This window comes from Physella acuta, unplaced genomic scaffold (genome assembly GCF_028476545.2).
Source record: "Physella acuta isolate Inbredline_101_S28 unplaced genomic scaffold, ASM2847654v3 ptg001986l, whole genome shotgun sequence".
NCBI lineage: Eukaryota > Metazoa > Mollusca > Gastropoda > Physidae > Physella > Physella acuta.
In genome coordinates, this window is record NW_026733491.1 from 8,465 (window position 1) to 29,697 (window position 21,233).

The 21,233-nt window shown below is 33.2% G+C and overlaps 1 long non-coding RNA gene across 1 annotated transcript; it reads left to right on the top strand.

Annotated features, from left to right (window-relative positions):
- Positions 1–15,825: 15,825 nt before the first annotated feature.
- Positions 15,826–17,136, top strand: LOC131931529 (uncharacterized). The gene is made up of 4 exons (XR_009384304.1): positions 15,826–15,926; positions 16,094–16,236; positions 16,600–16,664; positions 16,982–17,136. It is a non-coding gene; the product is annotated as an uncharacterized LOC131931529 (long non-coding RNA).
- Positions 17,137–21,233: the final 4,097 nt, after the last annotated feature.

A 21,233-nucleotide genomic window follows, 5' to 3' on the forward strand; every position in this document is an offset into this window, starting at 1 on the left:
GCGCATGGTGGTCTGTTAGCAATTTGCTCAGCTCGTTAAAGCTCTTGGTAGTTAGACTAGCTGGTGCGCATAAGTCCTTTAGTAGCCTAAATTGTTGAGGCCCTATGACTGTTAACAAAACAGCTCTCTTTTTGGCTTCTATCGTCACGTTGTTTGCTTCAAGGTAAAAGCTTAACCTATCTAGGTAATCATGAATGATTTCATCATTCGAATCAAATTCTTTTATTTGGCCATACAGCGCCATTATCCTAGAAATACTTAGCTAATATGCTCTAGGAAACCTCTTTTTTGCGTAAGTAGGTGCTCTTTCTAGTAGATTATTTATCCTCGTCGCCAGTTGAGGTAGATTAGGAATACACAACGGAGATAGAAGCCATCAGCATGTAGCCATGTTTTATTCGTAAACGGAAGAGGGACAATGATAGATAAATACAAGGGACATCACTCAATAACAACATTATAAATATAACTAATACAAGAAGAGTGAGTTCCCCTGACCTCACAAATCCCAATATGTTACATATACATTATATAAAAAATACCAATTAATTTTACATTACATTTTTTTAATGAAATTACAAAAATGTATTTGTCCTATCATACTTTTATTTTCATTACCAAGCACTCAGTACGTTGCAATAATTATTTTCTTGGACATGTGTATTGTTGGGCTTCTATTCTATTTCTCTTTATCTCTCGCTTACAACATGGTACCAGATATATAAGGGATGGTCTATGAATGACGACATATCTGGATAAGGCAGGGGTCGGCGACCTGCGGCTCGCGAGCCGCATGCGGCTCTTTTCGACGTCCAGATGCGGCTCTCCAGCTCATTGCGCAAACATTAATAGATATATAATTTCATTTTAACTAGACGGTGGGGTACAAAAGGCGTTTGCCGTGTTGAGGCCTGACTGGATAATGGGATACACCTCCTGAGCCGGTGCTATCCATAAAGATAACATAAAATAAAAATTAACAGCTTCTAAAGTAAATTGAGATAGTCCTAGAATAATATTATTTGATTACTAATTTTACTATTCTTTGAAACATGTCTATGTTTTTATATGAATAAGTATTATTTCACATTTAAAGCTATTTATTTTAAATAACAAATCAACTTTATTTGCCTAACCCTAATCAAATACCAAATATTGAAATAAAAATGTTGAGGCTCTTTAAAAACTAGGAAAGTTTGTAAATTGTAACTTTCGGTTCTTGCGTATCAAAAGGTTGCCGATCCCTTGGACAGGGGAAGGGGTGGATGGAGGGGGGGGGTGGTGACGATAGAGGAAAAAGTAAAGACACGCTATTCCAATAAAAATTGAAAATGAGTTGTAGGAAAACAACAACAAAAATACCAAGTATTTCAGTAAAGTGTTAATCGCCTCCCTTACTGTTGAAAACGATGCATTCCATTACATCTGAACATTAAAAATGTAACGTTAATACTTAATACACATTAGTAGTACATAGTAACACTTGTAGAAGTACAAACAGTATACAGACAGTATGATAAGTCTTGGTTATAGTCTTGAAATGTGTGTACGAAGAATTGGATATTATAGGAAGAAAATATAGAAGAAACCAAATGATTGCTTTCGATACATATAACATTTCAGTCAGTAAAACCATGTCATGTATATTATGTATATTTGAACCTTTATATCTCACGATTCCCCATCAGAGAGACTTAAGTTCGGATCATTGGAGTCGGACTACTTCGACGATTGTAGTATCTGCTTTAAATGGCCGTTCTAATAACTGAATTAAGGATTGTATCAAGATATTGTCTGCCATATTGAACTCACACGAAGCTTTATATTAAGCTAAATGTGACACATTTTATTGCGGCTAATGTTTAATTTTAGTTAAAAGGCCTAGAAGTGAAATGCTGCATTCAATCACTCGACTACTCCGACCATTGTGTTGTCTGCTTTAAATGACAGTTTCAATAACTGATTAATGATTGTATTAACATAATCTCTGCCTTATTGAAGTCACACACAACTTTAGATTGAGCCACATCTGACCAGCTCTCTACATAGCCAATATATATCATACATACATATTTTCTATTTGGTTTTTTTTAATTTAGTTTTTTTTTATGTGTCTAAATGTTAGTAACATTTGTAGCATCGAATTACAAAACAAAATAATGAGTATAGTAAGGTAAGTTATATTTTTTTTTTTTTTCAATCTCGTTCTGAAAGTTTTACTATTAGTCACGTTGAGCAAAGTAAGTGTTATATTGTATTGTTTTTTTTTTTTTTTTTTTTTCTTTTTTTTTCCAATATTGTTCTGAAATTATTAGCAGGGTAAGTAAATACGCATTTAATTAACAAATCAAGTACATAAAATGAATAGGAAAAACAAATAATACTCGCATATGCTCTTACATGTATAATAATTAACAATTTATAATATAAAAAAGGTAATTAAAATTGATTATTGACTGCCTTTGTTTTATATTTAAATTATTTATGTCAGGGAAATATAAACACCTTGACGATGTGTGTAACCTATTTTAAAGACATGAGATGAAGTCTGAATAACAATTGCTTTCTTATTGCCACGCATTACAGCCTATTTCCTTTTTTTTTTTGTTAATTGTATAAAACTTTTACTATCGACATAAACATTACCCCCCACCCACCCCGCCTCGCCAGTTCCCTTTGGCACCTCCGCGAATCAATGTTCCTTTTAGATTTGTTTCATGAATACTTCATCATTACTTATACCACATTTATTCGGAAATCCCAGACTAATCCTGAAAATACGCACAAAAGGACTTGTACGTTCTCTTTTTATCTCACTTAAACATAATTCAAGTCTCTTAGAAAGGGAGACATAACAGTTTTAGAACGAAATCAAGTGTTTTAACGGGATTCCCATTGATAACAAACAAAAAACAACAACAAAACAACATGGCGTCTATTTGTCACTAGGTCCCACTGAATTGTAATTAAAGTGGTAATAATTGGTTACGTAGCCTAATGACTACGACATGACCAAGTGATGACGAACTCAACAACACTAAAGATCTGGTTCAACAATTCTTGCCGTTGGTGTCTCTAAGCAGTAACAATGCAACTACGTGACAATGATCCAGGGAGTATATACATTTACTCTAAAATTGTAAGTATACATAACGCTAAAGTCTAGTATCCAGTCAGTAACACAACATTTTACATACAACAACTATTTTAGACCTTTATATCTAACGATTGGTCATCTGAATGTCTTAAGTTCGGGTCCCGTAGTCAAGTTTTTAGAACGCCCTTAAGTCCACCCAGCTCAGATGGGTTACCTGACTGCGTACATAACCCATAACAGATAGAACAATTTGATCTTAGTCCAAATGTTGAGAAGAGAATCGGTGCATCTGACGCATCGGGCAAGTGTCCATTCGGGTATTTGTCGCATTCGGGATATCGACCTTCGGGCAAACGGCAATCGGGCAGGTGTCTTTCGGGAAAACGTATATATATATATATATATATATATATATATATATATATATATATATATATATATATATATATATATATATATATATATATATATATACATATATATATATATATATATATATATATATATATATATATATACAACACCTGTGTAGTCTACTACTTCCTCTTCTTCTTCGTTCTTAATTTTTAGTGTTTATATACCAGAGGGTTTGAACTCGAGACTTTTTTTTCGAATTATCAACCATGAGCTTTGCCGACTTGACCATGCTTCCATCACAATTAAGGATTACGTGTCAACTGGTTATGCGCCATCGAGGCTGCTTTTCTTTTTGGATTTGCTTCCATAGCCTTTGTCCTACCAAGAACAAACTACAAGGCAGCAGTTGCTTGATTTTGGAGTTGTCTCTCCTAGAAGAGTGGCTGTCCCCAGCTAACGAGCCTCATCTGCCCGAGGGTTTTCGGTATAGCAACCATGAGCTTTTACCGACTCGATCACCCCGACCCCTACCTGTGTAGTCAAACCACACCTTAGCAAAGAACATGTGGTAAAAAAAAAAACAACTTAAAAGCATCGCTACCTGGAAACCACTTGTAGCCAAAACCGCCCTGTTCAAAGCGCCTATAATAAGACTATTTATATATATAAACAACTTATTTAACAACATAATTAATTGTTTAATTGCGAACAATTTTTTTTTATGTTTGATGCTGTCGTTGCATTGGTTGCAATGTGTAATTAATTGTTTTTTATAATAATTTGTTATATACGTATTTATTTATGATCTCTTTTACTACAAGGTTTTTCGAGTTCAAAATATCTGAAAATTTAATGTAGATAAATTGTTCTAAATGACTGAAAAAAAACAATAGGCTGACTTGTCTAAGTTTAGGAAAACATACAGCGATTTAACAAGTTTGGTGCTGTTGATGCTAAGTTAAAATCGTGTTGTTGCTGATCACTTCATAGCAGCATAGAATGAGGTGTTTCAATATATCGGGGTAAATCTGATGTACCTCTAATTCAACCATCATGTAAACAAGATTTCAATGATATATCAAACTGCGTTGTCTGGGGTAGTGTGTCTATGTGAAGGTTGGAGGTGTTAGATTGTGGTATTTAGTCCCTGGGTAGATTCATGTTCGACTGGGTATAGCATAAATGTGTTTGATATAAACTTATAATAGTTTACATTGTTTATGTAATATTTGGCTATTTGATTCGAACGTGAGCTGATAGAACATCGTCACTATTGATATTGACTGTTACTGTATTCCCAGCGAATTATTATGTACGTTTTGTTGGCCTTAAATACTTTATTGAGTACAAAGCAATCTATTACTTCAAAATATATGTAATGTTCATAAAACATAACCATACGTAACAAGATCAAACATTGTTAACATCGGCATTAACTGTTGATTATTTCATATACCCGTGTCAGTGTTGCTAACACGGGTTAAACAAACTATTAAATCGGGCATGTACAGTATACGCATATTTACACAATAACAAGCTGTAAAGTAATCTGAAATGTGTAGTGAATGCATGCTGCGTTTTTCATCATTTGTGTATTTGCAAATAAAGGACAACTTTATTGAGTTTGTTTACTCTTTTCAAGCAAAAACGATCAAGTCGGTTTAAACAATATTGATACCTGTGGTTTAGGTACACTTGATTAATAACTATTTTTTATTAAAATAAAATGTGTGTCTGGAACTTAATCTAACAACTATAATGGATCGGGATCAATGGAGCCAGGCGAGAATAGTCTCAAAGGTATTCGAGAGGTCCAACAAATACTCTCAAAATCATGCGCGGTGTTACTCAAATTAATATGGTTATACAATCCTGACTGTTACTAAAATTAATATGGTTATACAATCGTGACTGTAACTAAAATTAATATGGTTATACAATCCTGACTGTTACTAAAATTACTATGGTTATACAATCCTGACTGTTACTAAAATAAATATGGTTATACAATCCTAACTGTTACTAAAATTAATATGGTTATACAATCCTGACTGTAACTAAAATTAATATGGTTATACAATCCTGACTGTAACTAAAATTAATATGGTTGTACAATTCTGACTGATTGGCTTTTTTCGGACATCTATGTGAACACAATCCGTCAGCTCTATGCTACGTAGGTTCAATTACCACAATTACACTAACACATAACTAGAAAGTCTAGATATTCTGGCTTTTATCAAGTTAATATAAGAGCGACACAAACGTGTAGCTAACGCAGTTCATTATAGATTAGCTGCATACTCGTGCTCCGCCACGGAGAATCTTTTTTAAATGTACCAACTTGGAAACAGAACAAAACGCAAAGACAAATGCAAAAGAAAACACAACGCAAACATGTCTTACTTCTACTTTAACTATTCATCTCACATGCAGGAGTTTTTTGTTTTTTTTTTAATGGAGACGATAGTGCAATATGTTGCGTTTTACACATATCCAACTATTGGAGACATGAGGGATAATTATGGTGGCATGTTGGCTACAATTGGTGACCTTTGGACTACAATTGGTGACACGTTGAATACAATTGGTGACCTGTGAACTGCAATTGGTGACACGTTGTAAACAATTGGTGACATGTAGGCCAATATCGTATTTTTAGATTAAAGATTCAAATGTAAAAAAAAACAACTTTACGTAATGGAATATTCTAGTCTTAATTTTGATGGCGTGTATCAAGTTTACAATATACTTTTAAAACCCCGTATATTGTCGAGTAAACAGCTGAATCTTTATAATCGTATTGTCGTGTTTTTGCACGGGTCGATTTTCGCATCACACAACAGGCAGTCGCCCGATGACCGTAGATAACTACCGCCCGCTTCCCCCCTCCATCTATACACGTAGATTGACTAATGTAAAATAAACGATCTTTCGGTTACCATCAACTTAATTAACTCATATCTCTGTTCTTTACAAAATGAGTTAGAAGACATTGTATTTCTCATTCACTTATGTCAGGATTTTGCAGCTTCAAATTAATGCACATCAGATACAGATCAGCTGACTAAAAACAATTATTCGGTAAACAACGATAGCGTTGACCCAACATAGTTGAAACTGTTTCATTTACATATCTTTGAAAACTACATGAAATAAGTCCAAGATGTTAGATTTTTAAATGTATCAGAAGCATTTATTCAATTTTTAATGTCAGCAAAGTAAATTTAGGTATATTATAACAAACTAATTAATGTCAATATATCAAACATCGAATGGATGTATTATTATTATTTTTTAAATATGTGTATTCATCTATTTGTCGGATTTTGTGTCTTTGAGTTGTCTCCCGTCCTTTGCTTGGAAAAATAAATATGGGAAGTAATTTTGAAATGCTCGTTTAAATACCAAATCAAAATAATATATATTTATTTTAGAACACCCACTATTAACATAATAGATATAACATGATTGCCTGAAGATGAGTTAATGAAGTTAGTTGGACGTTTTCTATGCTGTGTGAATGATGTTCAGAAATCGATGGGTTCCTGGCATGCATTGTAATAAGTTATTACTTGTTACTTGCGAAAACATATAATCAATATATACTGCATATGTGTAAAATGATACACACACTGTAGACATATTTGTTTTTAATTGTGTATAGTCTGGCATGGTGTGTAAGATCAAACACAAGTCCAATTCAAAACATGTTATAATGTTGCTTTATTGGCACTAAACAAATCTTCGATTCTCTCTTAATCTACTATACACACCAACTATTTGGTATCTAGTCTGATTGCAAATGCTTTCTTCACACAAATATCAAGCTCCGCTACTCTCGCTAATCCACTATTTTCCCCTAAACGCTCCACTAATCATCTCCTAACGATACATACATCCAACTCGCAACTGACACCTCAGTGGTCAGCTGATCATCTCACGTAAATGGTCAGTTCGTCACTGCATTATATTGGTTCTGCTTGACCGATGTCTAGTTGACCTACGCTACCAATCACTTATCTATGACCAACATTACATTATTTCGTCATCACAGTGTCACATACAGTATATTTCTTGAACATGGATAGCTCAAGTGTGTTGGGTCCATGTTGTGTTTTAGTGTTGTTTAGATCTGATACAATGAAGGTGTGGGTCGCAGGATCTGGTGCGGGCTGATTAGACTGTGGATTATGTGGCCATAAATAATGTGGTGGCCGTTGGTCTTGGTGATGGTCCATCTTCATCTGATATTTTGGTTGAGATTGTTGGTGACTTGGCTGTATCTGAAAAGACAAGGACCCATGAATTCATTGAGCAAATTTAACCGTAATCATAGAGGCTTCTCCCAACAGCTTTCACCGTAGATGGATCATGAGTGGGTGCAACTCCGTTGTTGCTTGTGTTGATTTTACTTACATATTACATTACTGTGTTGACAAAATGTCAAAATCTAGTGCAAACTCTGGTCGTCTGCGACTCGAATGGTCTTACCGTAGATAGACTTGAATTAATAAATTTATTGGGATAGGCCACTTTAATCATAGTCAATAGGGCGAGAAGCGATGTTAAAAGCAGTAGAATCTTAACAATAAAGAAAAATTAAAACAAACAAAGAAGAAAAACAGATCTATAAAAAACGCGTATTTAAACAGTTAAGACAGCAATGTCTGCAATTTAAAAACGTGTATATAAACGGACTTAAAATCATAATTAAGATGGTCGCATCTATTTCTAATGCCATGATTATGTGAACACAAGGCTCATTTGTAATTTGTATTTTACAATCCATGGCAGATACACATGTAAACATATTAACATACAAACACAGCACACAGCATATCTCACATATTTACATGCTATTCAAATATTCATGCAGTAATTACTTCATATGTATGTGGGAAAGTTCATTGGCACGAGTGTGTGAAACTACAAGTGTGTGTGTTTTTGTTGTGAGGCAGTCAACTGTAGAAAGCACATTCTATGCATTATTTTTTACTTTGCAATAACATCTAAAGTTTATAACCAAATGTAACCATGTAACGAAATCAATCATCGTTAACTGTTGATTTATTTCATACGAGCTGACCAGCGACGTAGCATACGCCTTTATTTAGTTTTTTATTTCCTATTTTTCCTATTTTGTGAATTCGACATTACCAATGCTGCGACTGAAAATATTTTTCTTTAAAACAATATCAGTAGCTATTAAAGGACGATTATCCGCTAAATCATTTCGCCCCCCCCCCTCACTCCCATGTACTTAAAGCACGTTATTATTAATTGCTAAACAGGAGACGACATGAACACAACCGACACAACACAGCAAACTTCTGACTATCAGCATCAAGCAAGCTTAAAACAATTGAACGTTCAATAGATGACGGTAATGGTGTAATTTATTATGAAGTAGAGTGCAATACATTGCGCCTTTTTAAATAGAGTTGTATACATTGTAGTGAACAAAGTGTTGTGCTTGTCACCACATCTAAAGAGATAATCTTGCTACACCCCTTAGTTAGTTTTGGCAATATTTTAAAGGTATCATTAGAGATGAGACTGGTATACATTCGGGGTCTAAATAAAACATAATCGTTGCATAGAAAGTCAGCTTAGGATCGATACATTGCCGTAGGTATAGTTTACACGTTCTGAACATGTATAACCCGCTCACAACTCGAGGTTAACATATCTAAAATGAACAAATTATATTTTATTTAATCTTACAATTATTATAGGGCTATATACATTTTGCTAAAAAATTATTTTTTGTTTTAAATGTATGTTTTTAACAATGAAAAAAAAACAGTTAATAATTACTTCCCATTCATTCATTTGTAACATGTAAGGGAAATAATACAATTACAATTCATATCACTAGTCTATAAATATTTTAAAAAAAATAACAATTAGTTAAACAATTAAGACGGATATGCACAGTAAATTAGTATTTACAAAAATAGTTTTAAAAGACAATATGAATTGTTTAGGTGAGTGTTTCTTTGTTTCTAGCAATTGTTTGTTTTTGCCAATTTTTTGAAAACTTTATTGCGTTTGCGTATGCTTTTCACAGATATGCGAATAAGTTGATAAATCAATGCTCATCCTGAATTAACAATTTCTCTCATAATTAAAATAATTTAAAAAAAAATAGAAGAATAATAATATTAAACAAAAACACGTGTAAGTCTAGAATAGAATCCAAATCTTTCAATTCACTTAGTCAACGCCTGCGGTTGCGTCTGATGGATACGTAAGCAACAGTAATATTTTATGTTAACAAAATATGTCACACAAACACGCGATGAAAAAAAAAACCGGTAGTGATCTCCCCTAAACTTTCTCGAATATTCTTATATAAAACAACAGGGGATGGTAACTGGGGATATAGTTATGATTTTTAATCCATTTTAAATACTGAAACTTTTAAAAATAGAATAGAATCTCAGTAAAAAACAATTGCGCACCAAGCGAACGCCTAATAAAGGTGTGTATAATAGTGCGCAATAGTATTAGTACTTAATAAATTTACATTCGTTTTTTGAGAAATCGGAAGTAGCGTAAATTACTACTTCCGGTCAACGGAAATTACTCAAAATTTAACAGAAGGTAGAGAATTAGATCTTTTACTTACATGTGAAATTTCATTTATCTATCTGAAATAGTACTCAAGTTATAGGCTTTTGAAAAATTCAAAGTAGAAAAAGTACCACTTCCGGTTGTCGGAAATCGCTCAAAAGTTGATACGGATCTACGATTTTGATGTAATACTTATATATGAAATTTCATCAACCTAGCTGTAACGGTACTCAAGTTATCGTGTTTACACACGGACACACACACACACACAGACACAGACACACAGACATACGGACAAGATTGCAAAATTATGTTTTTCCGTATCAGTGAGGTGTAAAACGTCGAGATTTGCAAAAATCTCGATTTTTTTTTTTTTTGCACGATTACAATACTTTCTCTATACTACGTATATACGAGAAAGTAAAAAGGGCTGAACATGTGTGTTGATAAATCTAGTCAGCTAAAAATGTATATGAACACAATCCGTCAACTAAACATCTATGTGTACACAATCTTTCAACTGAACATCTCTCTCTCTCTCTCTATATATATATATATATACATATATATTTATATATATATATATATATATATATATCTATATATATATATATATATATATATACTCATCAAGGAGTTGTATGTCACGTAGCTCAAGTTACTACGATTACAATAACACAGAACTGGTAAGTCTAGCTATTTTTAGACTCCAATAGGTTGAGAAAAAAAGCCACCAAATCGTGTACTTTAAATCATATAATTAATTAATTAGAGATGAAACAAGATTCGACAAATATGTAGTAAATAAAAAAAAATTAGTAAAAAACAATTGGAAACGTTGGTGTATCACAGGCAACAATGTCTATTAAAACCCGACAAAATCATCTACATCTATTTCATTAGTTTATTTTATACTCTATACAATTTTTTCTTTATGTTGGTTATCTAAGGTATACACAAGATAAACTACACATTAAATTAAATTATGAAATCATTAAAATAATATGGAGTAAAAAAAAAGAATATCATATTTCATTTGTAAGGCAAAAAAAAGCCGTAAATAAATCAGTTAAAAATGCATGCGAGAGTTCAACTACTTGTTCAGATCATATTAAAACAAAATGAATAAGAATAAATAAGAAGTTATATTGTTGATTTTATATTTATGTTAAAACTTTTTTAGATGTAAACATAATTCATTTATCATCTCAACTTCCTTATCGCCATACAAGGAAACGTGTGTCCTGGCTTTAAACCTATTGTTTATGCATCCTTAATTCTCCTTCTTTAGACAAGCTGTCAAAGGGATACAACAGCGGAAATATCTAGTAAACCAAGAAAGTCGTATCTACTTCCCCTTTTTTATGAAAAAAGGAATTATATCTCACGACCCATGGAATATACTCGATAACAAAATCGTATCACAAATGTATTTACTTGTTGTATTTGTTCGCTAATTGTAATATGACCTATGATGACGCAAGTTTAAGTTATAGAAGTCAAGTAGACGTTGGCAGAAACAGAGCATAACGTAGTTAGGTAGACCAACATAATAACAGGAGATGACCGGTCAAGTGATACGGTCAGATGACCACTGAAGCGTGGGTCAGTAGTTAGGTCAGCAGTTAGGTCAGCAGTTAGGTCAGCAGTTAGAGAGAGGTAGCTCTAGGGGGAAATGTAGAGAGTTAGAAGTAGATAGTGTTAGGGATGGTTATAGAAGTGTGTAGGGAGAAATCTAGTGTTAGTTGTAGTTAGATAATGTTAGTAGACAGTCAGGTGTTAGGACGTAGTTAGGGCAGGTATCGTTGTCATATGAAAATATGGAACTGTATTTTATTGATACGGACCTTTTTTGTGTTGATTTCACACTGTAGGAAGCGTACGAAAGTGTAGGCGATCCCCGTTGAGGGTACATATATGTGTATATATATATATATATATATATATATATATATATATATATATATATATATATATATATATATATATATATATATATATATATACCGGATGTTCATTACGGAACATTACACTTATATATAGAATCAAACTTTCTTCTACCCCAACCTCATATGACCTCTCATTAAGTAACTAAACTTTTTTTATACTCTTCAAATAAAGAGCCCATCTTCAGGCAATGGTATGTCACATTTATAAGTGGAAATGCACAGTTATTATAACATTGGATGGTATTAAGTAAATGAATAACAATTTTATTTGGCATTTTAAACAAGCATATCACAACTATTTCCCAATTGATTTCTAAAAAATAAAATTAAGGGGGAAAAACTCGCAGAAACAAAACCGATATAATGTTCCACGCATTTCTTTATAGTTATTTAAGTAGTAGTGTATAATTTATTTTCTACTTTTTAGTGCATTGTTACATAAAATCTTGTTATTAAAACGTTGTTTTTTTTTTTTTATTTCAGTTCTGTATTTATTTATTTTTTTACAATAGTGTTGCAATACTAAAAACAATTGCGTACCTAATGAGCGTGATGAAGCGTGTCTAGTATTGCGGAATAGTTTGATGAGACAGTCTACTAATTTGGACACACTTTTAATTAATTCATAAAAAATAATTGTATAACCAATTAAGTAAAGTTTTATGTCTTGCTGCATCGTCTTTATGTCTTGACCCACGCGCCAACGTTGAAACAAATCTGTCAGTTAGAAGTATCCGAAATTTCGCACGGGCGTTTCGACCTAGAAAGACAAACAGAACAAGCAAATTAAATAAAAGCTTGTAAAATGCCATCTCTTCAAGTGAATGAGAAGTATAATGTGTCCTCGGACTCATTTGAAAAGAACAGAAACACGATAACAAAGGTAACCCAAACCGAAAGAGTGTCGGTTGTTTTTTTTTTTTTGTTTTTTTTTTACACAAGTCAAGCAACTTTGGTAGATGAGAGGGGGGGGAATGGTCATAAGGCTACTGCATGTTGTGTGATGCATATATTAACCCGTGCATTTAGCGACATTATGTAGGGTGGCTAACAGCCTTACAAACACGTGAAGAAACACAAACACACTATTTTCCGAGTCTGTCAATTTATGTTCATTATTTATAAACATGAACTACAATAACAAAAAAAATTATTATGTTCATCATTCATCAATAATAGTATGCATTGATATACAAAAACTCATTTAGAAACTGCTCTTAAGTAGGCCTATTTAATGAAACCCAGAAAATGTTTTCCTTTGGTGGGTTTCTCATCCGGATTTTTTTTTAATACAATTTCTCGATGATTATTCACCCCATGCGGATCATCTCAACGACAGAATCGTTGAGCCTCTCTCCGACTGTGTCGCTGAGAATAAAACCCTTTGGTGGTTTCTCAGTCAACACTGTCGTTGAAAATAAAACAATAATTAAACATGCTCTCCACAATTAGGAAAGCATAAACTGTAGGTGTTTTGAAGCTAATATTCCAGCCATTTTGTTTTGACGAGAGCTAGTCCAGATCTAGACTAGATCTACTTGATCAACGATTTACACTGATGTAAAACCTACGTAAATCAAATCTACAAGATCAGGATTTAGATCTAGAAATCTACATTATTGACTAGAGAGAAAAAGTTAAAAGTATGCCTAGTGCGTCGAAAGTAAATGATAGAATCTAGATCTAGAAAATCTAGTAATTTTTCAGTGATCTAGATCTAGTCTAGAGATTGACTAGATCTAGATAGAAAGATAATTATTTCTGTGGCATAGCTGTCCTTTAGCATTTAGGATCTAGAATCTAGATCTACTCAATTTTAAATCTCTTCTATTTCAAATTGTTTGTAGATCTATATCTACAAGATTAGGCTTAGGTCTAAAAATATACTAAAGTTAAAGCTACAGTAGGCTACACAAGTACACATCATTCCTAAACTTAATGCCATTAATGGCTAAAATTCACTGAGCATTGTTGCACTTAAGACTTAAACGTAAGGCCTAAATACTAAATAAAATTATTACGTTAGCTTAATTTTCATGACAGCTTTTCTCTTCTTTTTTGCCATGCTTAATTTAAGTCACTTTCATGTGCTGGTAGCTTAAAATAAAACTTGTTTAGGAAGTTTATTTCTTTCTCCCTTTCATAATGCTGCAAATATGAGTAAGACGCTTATTATTATAATTAAATAGCTGCGATAAATAATCATTTGCATCTTTTTGGGGGTATTTCTTTTACATGAACTGTGAAATACGGTATCTCAAATTTTGCGCGTAACTCAAAGCGAAATATTACTCGCTCAACTGCTCGTATTTAAAAAATCTGGTATGTCGAGGCACTAGAATGTTGAGGTACTACAGGATCTACTATGTATTGAAAGAAAACATAAATTAATTCTATAGAATAATAGGCAAATATAGTAATAAAGTAGGCCTTATAGCTTTAGATTTTATTCAGCCTACTAATAAATAATTAAATAGGCCTAAAGCAGTACTAGATATTAGTTAAATCACTAGTATTGTGTAGGGTTATTTTTATTAAAAAAACAGATCACATCTTATACATTAAGGCGGGCTCAATAAAATAAAAATAATTTATTTAGGACCTAGGCCTATCTTTTGGAGATCTAAAATTCTAAATGAAAAATAAATTATTAATTAGACCAACAATAGGCATAGTATGCTAAATCTATTTTAGTATTTAAATTTAAGGCTCGGCCATCTACTAAAATTTTTATAAATGTCATAAAATGGCCTACTTAATTATAATTACTAATTACTATTAGGCCTAAGTTTAAACTAGAGATAGCCTATTTTATTAGTAGAAAAAGTATTAGTCATAGTTAAGATGGTATAGCCTTATGTAAATTAATGTAATCAGTGTTAGATATTATGATATCGATCAAGCAATTATTATATAATATCGAAAAGGGGCCTAGCACTCTCTTAGTCATTAGTCTATTAGGTCTTACAAGTAGTTTAGCCTATTTATATATTATAGGGCCTATAGGCTGTTATTTAAATTAGGCCAAAGGCTTATTAGGAAAAGGCTTAATAGGCTTTAGTTTTTAATTAGGCAACAAGGCAGAGGCTTAATGTTGCTTATAGATTTAATTTGAAATTATTATGATATACGCTACTCTGCGACTATCACTATAGACTGCTATAGAGTATATTATAGCCTAGGCCTATCTAAATAAAATAATTCAACTCACTTAGCTTACTATAATTTTTAAAAATGTTTAGTTAAGTATTCAGCTCTCTATGTCAGCTAAGGCCCATAATTGTAATTATCCTACTGTTAGATCTATTAATTATTTAATAATTAGTAGGCCTAATTATAGGAATTAGGTCTGATACATTAAGTCCTATAGAGTAATACTATTGGGCTAGTAATTATATACAATATCTATACAAGCCTACTTATCGTTAATTTGGAAGTCTTTGCATTGACCTTAGTTTTCAGATGTAGCAGCCTAATTTTTATCAGATTATACCATAAAATCAAAAGTAGACTTGTAGATCTTTTTAAAACAAGGCATGAAATATTAATTTAAATAATATAAATTAAACAAATAGCCTAAATAACAACTACACAAAGTTAAAGTCATAATAACTTTTTATAAAGGTATCTTGAATTTCAACTGGAGGTAGTTTTGATAAATATTAGTATTCTGAACATTAAAATAGGTAGACTTAACATACATTTGTTCTGAAAACATATTTAGAAATTGGTTTTAAAAAATGAGGTTAGGATTGGGGTGATAACTAGTTGAGGATTAGATATGATATTCATTGTGTTTATCCATGTTGTAATTTCTCTTTTACAGGTTCATACAAATAAAAGGGAAGATCTGATTTTTACCAGTAATAAGACTACAGCATACTAAATGACACAAGATGTTCTTTCTCAATTACCTCTTACATTTAACATAAAAGTAGGAAAAGGTATGACAATTATTAATAAGCTGCTTTAAATTTTATAATTTGTTTTTTTATAACTTAATTGTACCATTTTTATTTCCAATAATGATAAATATAATTTAGTGTCATTTATATTTTAAAATATTTATATTATACTAGATATAATTTACTTCTATAATATTACTATCCAGGTTTAACAGTCTATGCCTACAACATAGATCTCCAGGACTAAAAGTACACAAAATGGCAATCAGTATATCACAAGTGTAATAACACATGCATCTAATCTGCTTCAGTGGCGAGAACTGGGTGAATCCTCTCAAACATTAATCAGGTAAGTTATCACAAGTTTGCTTTGGTTTATTTTGAACATGTTGATTGAGATAGATTTTTATTTGTATAAATATTGTATTTAAAAAAATATTTTACCTAGTAAAACCAAGTCAGTGGTGATAATTGATACAATATCATTATGTATTTTTTCAAATATTTGTTTTGCAAAATATGCTGATTTGCAGGAAGGATATATATATATATATATATATATATATATATATATATATATATATATATATATATATATATATATATATATATATATATATATATATATATATATATATATAAAACAGTATCATTTAGTGGTTTGTCTTACAAATTTGAATTATTTACTTAATCTGTCTTAACTGCTCAACAGGAACTAGGCATACCTAATGAGCGTCAAGCTGATACAGTAGATGTACAGAAGAGTTTATACACAAGGTAAATATTGATAAATTTTAAGTTTTCTTTTTTTAAGGATACATGTAGTGTTTTGGGAGAAAGGAATTAAATTATTTAAATTAGGCCTAATAGTTTATTTCTCTAGCTTATGTTTCACTCAAAATAACTTAAATTTTTCCCCCTTTATCACTAAAGCAAAATTTTATAGATATCTATGCCATGATTCATCTCATTCAATCACTTTTTTCTTGTTTTGTTTTGATGTATTAAACTAATTTAAACTAAAGATTTTTTTTTTTTTGCTAATTTTATTATTTCAGATGGATGATTAAGAAAATCATTTTGTTTTGTTTCAGGAAGTGAAAAGTGATGTAAAAGGCAACTAATACTTCCATCTACCATAGTTAAACAAGAATCTGCAAATGGTGATAATTGCAATAATCTTGATATATTAATGTTTGGCTTTATAATTATATGCAATTGTTTCATAAATAAATTATTTCTCAAAATTTGATGTATTTGGTTTTCTTACTTAGTACATAAGATACAAGTGATTGAAAGCTGAAAAGGGTTGTATGTAGTTATAGTATTCCCAGCACAAGTTGACATTAAAACAGCTGAAGCCCTTTAAAAAAAAAAAATAAATAAATAAAATAATCTAGGAATGCTGTTTCTATTAGCTGAGCATATATTTGGAAAAGAACTTAATTGTTTACCAGAGAATACTGTGACCCAGTTTGTACTCCAGGCAAAAATTGTCTATTGTTAATATTATTAAGTTAAAGAAAAGTATCAAACAAACAGGATAATATTAATAAGCAAGACCTCCACACTAGAGAAGTATGGAATGAGTATTGCATGGAATTCAAATCAACTTTGATGTTGCTAATTGCTACACTGGCCATAATTGGCCTACATTGATTTTTGCTGAGGTAGGCAACTGTTTTTGTTTAACTTTAGATGTCGACTAAATAAAGAAGAAAACTGACACGCCAATACCAAAATCAAGAACTTGTAAAGTTCGTGGTTGCTAAACCGAGAAGTCCTGAGTTCAACCTCCCGTGTAGATGAGGCTCTATAGTTGGGGATAGCAACCTATCTTGGGGATACAACACTTGTTCTTGGATTGACAAAAGATAAGAAAAGAAATCCAGAAAGAAAAGCAGCTGAACGAAGAAGAAAAAGGCTGGATATATTCGGTATCAACTGTACAATTTTAACAGACACACATTTCAAACTACACATGCATTTCAATGACAAAGTTCAGTGAAGCCATAATGTTGAGTTTGACTGAATGAAGAACGATATTGTTATTTCAAGCAAAGTTAAGGTTTATTGTCTTAAAGACATTGTCGTGGATGGATTTAGACTAAGACTTCCCTGTTAAATAAGCCGACAACGATGGCTCTTTTTATTTCTCGTCTTTGATGTTGCTTTCAAGAACTTGTATGAGATTAGATTACCTACATACATAAGGCTACGCAGTTTGGAATCTTGGCTTTCTAATAGTGGACCTGGCTACATGACATTACCCCCACCCCGTCAATTACCCCCCCCCCCCTGGAGAATCCCCCCCCCCCGGCCTCAAGTTATGATCCTAACTCAAACTCTATACCTATGTATTTCCTTAATCCTAATCGATAAAAAAATGACCAAACCCTAAGCATTCACCTCAGCCTAAAACTTAACACATAACCAAAACCAACTCTAGACTTAGGTTTCAGCCTAACCTTGACCATAACACTAACCCTAGCCTTAATCCTAACCCTGACCATAACACTAACTCTAATTCTGAATCTAACCCTAGCCCTAACCTTAGCCCTAACGCTAACCCTAACCTTAGCCCGAACGCTAACCCTAACTCTAGCCCTAACTCTAACCCTAGCCCTAACTCTAACCCTAACCATAACCCTAACCTTAGCACAAACGCTAACCCTAGCCCTAACGCTAACCCTAATCCTAACCCTAGCCGTAACCCTAACCATAATCTTAACCTTAGCCAGAACGCTAACCCTAACTCTAACTCTAACCCTAGCCCTAACGCTAACCCAAACCCTAACCCTAGCCGTAACCCTAACCATAACCCTAACCCCAGCTGTACCTTAAGAGGTGTGTGCGTGGGGGGGGGGGGGAGATGTCCTCCTTGGCGGGGGGTAAATGACAGGGGGTAATTGCTTCAGGGGGGGAGAGAACTAATAATCTGTAAGTCCTACTATTCAATACATTTGGTTAACACAATGTCGTCACACATGTAAAACAAAATAAGCAGTGTTTTTATTATTTGTATCCTTAAAAAATGCAAAATAAATGCTACGCCATTAACTCAACCCTCTTTTTTCTCGTTACATATCGTCACATAAAGCCACCGCCCAAAATGATGGTGACGTCAATATACAATCATAAAGTGGTCACCCATTAACCACGACTCAGACGATTTTGCACCAAACCCCCCTTCTCTAATTGTAACAAATTTTCACAAAAAGCCAGATCTTTGCTTCCCCCCCCCCCCCCCCACCACTCTCTTTAAAAACACTACACCTCAACACATAACCCCCTCCGCCGTTCCCCTGAAACTGCATTTTTACTTTCTCGTATATACGAAGTATAGAGAAAGTCTTGTAATCAGAGTTTCTTCCAGGCATCTCTTCGGGGGGGGGGGGGGGGCGAAGCCCCCCCGAAAATTTTTTACCGCCCCCCCGAACGAAATGAAATTTATATAATTTATATAGAAAATATATACTTTTAACACTGTCCGCCTCCCCGAAGAAAGTTTACCGCCCCCCCCCCCCGAAGATTTCAAGTGCCCCCCCGGAGAAAAAAGTCTTGAAGAAACACTGCTTGTAATCGTGCAAAAAAAAAATCGAGATTTTTTACAAATCTCGATGTTTTACACCTCACTGATACGGAAAAACATAATTTTGCAATCTTGTCCGTATGTCTGTGTCTGTGTGTGTCTGTGTGTAAACACGATTAATTGAGTACCGTTACAGCTAGGTTGATGAAATTTCATATATAAGTATTTTATCAAAATCATAGATCCGTATAAACTTTTGAGTGATTTCCGATAACGGAAAGTGGTACTTTTTCTACTTTGAATTTTTCAAAAGCCTATAACTTGAGTACTATTGCAGATAGATAAATGAAATTTCACATGTAAGTAAAAGATCTAATTCTCTACCTTCTGTCAAATTTTGAGTAATTTCCGTTGACAGGAAGTACTAATTTACGCTATTTCCGATTTCTCAAAAAACGCACGTAAATTTATAAAGTACTAATAATGTTGCGCACTATTATGCACATCTTTATTTGACGTTCACTTGGTGTGCAATTCTTTTTTCTACGAGGTTTTATTCTATTTTAAAAAGTTTAAGTATTTAAAATGGATTAAAAATCATGTCTATATCCCGAGTTGCCATTCCCCGTAGTGTTATATTAGAATATTCGAGAAAGTTTAGGGGAGATCACTCCCGGTTTATTATAATATGTACTGACCTCGATAAACATTGAGTTAATAAATGAATTAATACCAAAAGCAATCTTTTAAAGCCCGAAATAACGGATGAAAGCAAAAATGTGTCGTCACACTTTCCGATCATCCCTTCCCATAAATGAAAAAAAAAGCCTGAACATACTAAAGGAGAGTATGGATGTTGATGGAGGATCCCAACATTAAAAATTAAAGCAGCGCAAAATTTCAGGAATCCATGTTACATATTATTATTTTCCGTTGGTATAACAAAGGTATTTACATTGTGTTTTATATTTTACGAGCCGCTATCATACGCCGCTATTTAGTTGTTTCATTTTCTACTTTTCAGTAATTCATAATTTGTGAATTTGACAGTAACAATGCTGCCACTGAAAATATTTGCTTTAAAACACTATCAGTAGCTCGTTAAGGACGATAACCCCCCCTCCCCACCCTCCTTTCCCAAAAATCCTACCCCCCCCCCTCCTCGTGAAAGCAGCCCCCTCTGAGTTACCTCCACTAAGTTTAAAATCGTTTCAAACTAAATTATCTGCCCCTAATAGCTGTCACTAAACCCGGCTCTACGATTGTAAACATTTAGCTTGAACCACAGCTCACCAGACCATGTAGGGATGGGGGTGGTAGGGATAGAGAGAAAGAGAGGGGGCTGCTAGGGGCGCTTACAGCTTGGTGTTTTCTATGGTATCCATGAAGAGAATTATTTATATAGAAGAAATATATATTAAACCAGCGTACCCGTCCCGCGCGTTGCTGCGGTCTCAGAAGACAGACTGACGCAATATTTTAAGAGGATTCCATAATTACATTAGCAATCACGTATTTTTTACGCTTGACATTGATTTCTAAATCTAAACAATTTAAATGTAATCAAAGCCGGTGTTATATTGCTTTCATCATAGTTGTTGAGGCGCAAATTCTACCGCACACAGTAGCCCATTGTATCCATAATGTATCGCACTCTTTAAAACGAACGTAGGCGCAATAGTGTTTATGAGGGACCCACACAGGGGCGCTAGACCACACGCCAGGGGTGCAGTAGACAAAAAATTTCCCTACTGTAGGGCGCTCTTTTAAAACTCATAGTGTTCCTCCCGAAGCCAGTGGCGCATCGGGTCAAA